The 6,511-nt window shown below is 35.1% G+C and overlaps 1 non-coding gene across 1 annotated transcript; it reads left to right on the forward strand.

Annotated features, from left to right (window-relative positions):
• Positions 1 to 4,964: 4,964 nt before the first annotated feature.
• LOC121229768 (small nucleolar RNA R71) lies at positions 4,965 to 5,071 on the forward strand. The gene has a single exon (XR_005927724.1). It is a non-coding gene; the product is annotated as a small nucleolar RNA R71 (small nucleolar RNA).
• Positions 5,072 to 6,511: the final 1,440 nt, after the last annotated feature.

Below are 6,511 nucleotides of genomic sequence, written 5' to 3' on the forward strand. Positions count from 1 at the left end.
TGTTGATAATTCTTATCAAGAGGCATCAAACCACAAGCCAAATAGTTAGCAAAAACAGCAAACCAAGGGGTAGTATAGACATGCTTTACCTTAAGTATGTATTCATCTAGGAATGTCTCCTGAATGGGTATAATTGGAGAAGTCCCTTCTTGTGACTTCAATTTGGACAAGTGATCTGCTACTTGGTTTCTATTCCCTTTCGATCTTGAATTTTTAGACCGAACTCTTGGACTAGAAGTACCCATCAAATCAATCTCAGCTTAGTGTCTTTCTTGGCAAGTAAGTATTTAATTGTTAAGTGATTTGTATAGACAATCACTTTGGTACCTACAAGATAAGATCAAAACTTGTCAAAAGCAAATAAAATAGCAAGTAATTCTTTCTCTGTTACCGTGTAATTCAGTTGAGGTCCCGCCAAATTCTGACTGACATAATATATGGGATGAAAAGCTTTTTCCTTCGTTGGCCCATCACAACTCCTATCACGAATTCACTTACGTCACATATCAATTTAAACGACAAATCTCAGTTTGTTGTGATGATGATTGTGCTGAAACTAACTAACTCTTCAAACCATTGAAAGCTCTTAATCACTTCTCATCAAATTTGAACATCATGTCCTTCTCCAATAATTTGCATAATGGTTTAGCAATTTTGGAGAAGTCTTTGATAAATCTCTGATAGAAACCAGCGTGGCCCAAAAAGCTCCTAACACCCTTTACAGATGTTGGAGGTGGGAGTTTCTCAACAACATCTACCTTTGCTTTATCTCCCTCGATTCCATGTCTAGTTATCTGATACCCTAGAACAATACCTTCTCGTACCATGAAATGACACTTTTTCCAAATAAGTATGAGGTTTGTTTTTTCGCATCACCTTAGTACCTTAGCTAGATTGACTAAGCAATCATCATATGTATCTTCGAATACTGAAAAATCATCCATAAAGACTTCCAAATATTTTTCAACCATGTCAGTAAAAATAGACATCATGCATCTTTGAAATGTATCAGATGCATTACATAAACCAAATGGCATGCGTCTAAATGCAAATGTAACATATGGACATGTGAATGTTGTTTTGTGTTGATCCTCTGGAGCTACTGTGATTTGATTATACCCTAAGTATCCATCAAGGAAACAGTAGAAGTCTAGTCCCGCAAATCTATCCAGTATTTGATCCAAAAATGATAAAGAAAAGTGGTTTTTCCTGATTGCCTTGTTCAACTTTCGGTAACCAATAGAAATTATCCATCCTATAACTGTTCTGGTTGGTATTAGCTCATTATTCTCATTCTCATTCTCAACAACCGTGATACCTCCTTTCTTTGGCATACACTACACCAGACTTGCCCATGAACTGTCTGAGATAGGATAAATTATACCAGCACCTAAGCACTTAATGATTTCTTTTTTTACCAAGTCTATCATGTTGGTGTTCAGTCTCTATTGTCCATCGATCATACTTTTCTTACCATCTTCCAAGATGATCTGGTGCATGCCTACAGACAGAATAATGTCACAAATATTGGCTATGGTCAATCCAATAGCCTTCTTGAATTTTTTCAATACTAGGATTAGTTTCTCTTCTTGCTCTTCAGTCAACTCCGTTGAAACAATCACAGGCAAGGTAGAACTGTTACCTAAATAAACATATCTTAAATGTGAGGGAAGTACCTTCAATCCTAATTTAGATAACTCTTTAATTGACCTTTTTGGTTGGGCTTAATCTCCACTGTCTAACTCCAAATATTCAAAGCAAGATTATAGATTAAATCCTCTTTGATTAGCTTCTAGCAAAGCTAAGTATTCCTCCCCCTCTTCATCAATTGGAGGGTTTGATGTCAAAATTTGCTCCAATGGGTCATTAACAGAGTTGAGATCCTTTTCCATGACCAATTCCTCTAACTTGGATACTGTAGAACAATCATCAACTATGTTAGGAAATTGCATAAATATAAAAACATTAAATGCTACCTGATTGTCCACAACATGCATGGTAAGTTCACCCTTTTGACATCAATTAGGGTCCTCCCAGTTGCTAGGAAAGGCATTCCTAGGATGATTGACACCTCTTTGTTTGCTTCAAAGTCTAAAATAACAAAGTTAGCAGGAAAAATAAATTTGTCTACACGTACCAATACATCCTCGATTTTTCCTTCTAGGTGTGCTAAGCATCGATCTGCTAACTGAAGTGTAACTATAGTAGGTCTAACTTCACCTATCCCCAACTTCCTAAAATATAGATGATACGTGATATTCGTGACAGGTTTTAAAAATTTATAATTAATCGTTCTTGAAACTAACTATTATCACGATGAAGGCAAGTGTACCTATCGAACAGTAGTATAGCTTTAGCAAGACCGGATTGTCGAACCCAAAGGACCCAAGAGTACTAGTAATTACTTCCTTTTATTATCTAGCCTAAAAATTAAGGGGTTTGTTTATCTAAACTAATTAACTAAACTAAGGATTCACAGAGAGAAAATTGGGGAAAAGCTTTTGAGAAAACTCGATTGATTAAGACAATACCCAAGGAAAAATCCACCTAGAATTCACTTGTTATTTGACTCTGAATCAGACTATTTATTCATTTGACTTGATCCGTAGAAATCCCTAAGTTATACTATTATCTCTCTCAAGACTAATAACATCTAACCCTAGGTTGATTAATTGAAATCTCTTTCTAATTAACGCCCTAGTGTTGCATTAACCCGATCTACAGATCCCCTAATTAAGTTTCACCCTAATCCGTCAAAATCTTATCACCCTATCTCTAGGCGTGCAATCAACTCCACTTAATTACGACAAATTTACTCTTAGAAAGGGTCTTTTCCTCCTCTGAATAAGAGCATTAACTTGAATCAATATCCTGGAATATTAAAACAAGAATTAAGAACACATAATTAAGAACAAGTCAAGTATTTATCATACAATTCAGATAATAATAACAAGATCTGTCCTAGGTTTCATTCCCCTTAGGTATTTAAGGGGTTTAGTTCATAATTATGAAAGAAAACATCTTAAAAGAATAAAGATAACAAAACATAAAGAAAACCCAAAACCCCTGAATGGAAATTGAAGGGAGATCTTCAGTCTTAACAATGGATCCAGCTTCTGAGATGGATCAATCGGCTTCCCTTGAGTAATTCCTTGCCTCCTACTCCGTGTGTCTCTTATAAGTGCTACCTCAGGTGTTTAAATCGACTTAGAATGCCTAAGAGCCTCAAAGTGGCCTTTTCCGAATAGGACTAGACTTGGCTCGGCAGGGACACATTCGTGTGACACGCCCGTGTGCGATTGCTCTAGCCCGTGGTCAAGGCTGTTGAATAGGCACGGGCGTGTAGTCTACTAGTTTAAGTCGTGCTTCGATCCTGACAAATGGACACGCCCGTGTGAGGAAGTCCAGGCCGTGTTGATTCCCATGTGGGTCCATTTTCTCCGTTTTCGGCCCATTTCTCGCTCTTTTTACTCTCCTATGCTCACCTAAGTATAAAACATGAAATTAAAGAATTAGAAGCATCGAATTCACCAAATTTAAGGAGAAATCATCTATAAATGTGCTAAGCATGGGATAAAAATATGTATAAATTATGATTTATCAATAGACACGGGCATCAAGTTGATGCTTGCACCCAAATCACATAATACCTTACCACAATAAGTTGCTCCAATGTTGCAAGGTATGATAAAACACCTAGGGCCCTTCGTCTTTAGGGGTAATTTATCTTGCACATATGCACTGCATTCCTTCGTCAGGGCTACTGTCTCAAATTCTACAAATCTCTATTTTTAAACAAGACATCCTTCATGAATTTAACGTAGTTTGGCATCTTCTCAAATGCTTCTACCAATAGAATGTTGATATAAAGTTCCTTAAGTAAGTATAGGAATTTCTTGAATTGGGCTTCCTACTGCTGCTTTTGAAATCTTTGAAGGTAATGTGGTGGAGGATTCTTTACTTGAAGTGGTCGATACGTCTTTTTTGGCAATTTTGCATCTAACGAAGTTATTAGTTTATCATAATTGACTAGGTCAGAAGTTACCTTATCGGGTTTTGCAAATTCTGGTTATGGTCAAGCTAGGATTTCCAAACTTGGTTGAACTTTCGCTTTATCTCGAGCATTAGCTTGCTCCTCTTCAACTTCAACAGTATTGGGCTCTAATGTCTTTCCACTCCTCAATTTCAATGTTTTACAATGCTTTTCCCCAGATTTCTTGGATTTTCCGTATCACTAGGCAAGCATCTTATGGTCGATTTCTAAGTTCAATAATGAGTTGATCTACTTGATTCTCCAGGTTTTTTAATGTGGCTTCTTGGCTTTGGATTAAGGCATCATTTTTTTGCTATATGCCTTTAACAAGTTTCCAAGCCATTGGATGGTTCAACTTGAGGCTATTTCTAAACTTGATGGGTAAATACAGATGGCTTGGTCAGTCTGGGTTGTGTATAAGTGTTACTAGGCCCAACTTCTTGGTTACTCCCAGAAAAATTAGGGTGGTTTCTCCAAGATGGGTTATTGAAATTGGTTTGCAGTCTTTGCTTTCCTCGGCTTTGGTTCTAGTTACCCATGTAATACACAGATTCTAGGTTTGACTGTCATTCTTTGAACAAGTGCCCTTTCCCACAATAAACATAGGCTACATTTTCAAATTGATTCGGTGGCTAAGTTACAAAATTATTAAACCCATTAGTAGTAAAGTTTTTAAGCATTGAGGATATTGAAGATACCTGAGATGCATGTGAAGTGAGAGCATCCACTTCATGTACTCCAGCGACTCATCTTTCTAACACTACTTGATTGGTTGGCCATTGATAATTGTTACTGGGGAATCCTCTCGATGATTTCATAAACCTCATTGTAAAACTTAGAAAGAAGAGTGTTGTTAGCAGAAGCGTCCACTACCATCCTTGTATGAGCATTGAGACCATTATAGAATGTCTCTAATTAGATGCAATGAGGGATTCCATGATGAGGGTATCTTCATAATAGTTCTTTAAACCTTTCCCATGCCTTATACAAGGACTCATCATCCATCTATTGGAAGATAGTGATCTCATTCCTTAACTTAGCATTCTTGCTAGGTGGGAAATACTTTATAAGGAATCGTTACACTAACTCTTGCCATGTGGAAATAACATTTGGTGGCAATGAGTTCAACTAGGGTCGAGCTCATCCCTTAGTGAATACAGGAACAGCTTTAATCGTAATGCATCTTCGGGTACTTCAGCCAGCTTGAAAGAATCACTCACTTCCATAAATAGTCTTAAGTGAAGGTGATCATCTTTAGTAGGCATTCCATTAAATTGGCTCACTATCTGAAGCATTTGGAACATAACTGACATCAACTCAAATGTTGTGCCTCAATTTCAGGTCTCCTAATACGTGGATTAAGCTCATAAAACACTGGCACTGCATATTGTCTTAGATCTCTATACCTATCATCAGCAATAAGGATAGGATTTTGAACTTGATTTGCTTCATTTCCTTGATTCTGGTTTTTGAAGTTCATCTCTTCAGTCCTTCTTTAAGTTGTTTGTCTTCTTTGTTGTGAAAAAGTTCTTTCAATCTCAAAATCTACAGGGAGTAAATCAATAATTCGATCAATACTCATAAACACCTGAAATAATCATAGAAATTTCATTAAGTTAAATTAAAGAGAAAAATAAACCAAAATGCAAAAATAACAATTTCACAAATGCAATTAAAAATGCATAATTAAGTAAGTTGAGTTATCGTACCTACAGGGATTGTGTAAAAAATATTTATGAAATGAAATTAAAAACACTTTGGTGAAGAAAATCTTTTGTTTGAAAAATGGTTAATGAAACTAGATTTTAACTAAGAAAACTAACTAAGAAATTAAAAGGTAAAATTCCAATGCACGATTTCTGAAAACAAATTTACTCAATATGAAATATTGTGTTAGATCAATTACATTTCTTAACTTAATATTATTAAAATAATGTTCATGCTATTACAATAAATTCACAACAACTTGTTAACTTAGAGCACATACCAACTTACCAAATTAACTAATCTCTTGACATATTACTATGTCAATTCAAATAATTAATCAATTTTAATAAGCAAGTAAAAGATTAAGTGAAGTAACAATACATCCTACATTGAAACAATTTAATCACAATAATCTTGCAAGTTATGCAAGGCTAATGTACCGTTTAATACATTCGCTAATTTAACCTCAGCTACCTTAGAAGATTAAACATGCCTGATTAAGTTTGTGTCACTTAATTACAATTTCAATACGATTAATAATTAACTCATTAGTTACCTTACAATTATAATGCAAGTATACATAATCATGGTTTTACTTAATCAAACAATTTAGCAAGACCTATAATAACACAAACATAATTTTAATAATTTAAGTAGATGAATACAATCAACCTAACACGAATTAAATTTAAGCCATGTTAATTAAATTCAGATAGCAACATAAAAAATATTCATAGACATGTTCATAACAACAGTAAATGAAATTTCAAA

The sequence above is a fragment of the Gossypium hirsutum genome, chromosome A05, assembly GCF_007990345.1.
Source record: "Gossypium hirsutum isolate 1008001.06 chromosome A05, Gossypium_hirsutum_v2.1, whole genome shotgun sequence".
In the NCBI taxonomy this organism is placed as follows: domain Eukaryota; kingdom Viridiplantae; phylum Streptophyta; class Magnoliopsida; order Malvales; family Malvaceae; genus Gossypium; species Gossypium hirsutum.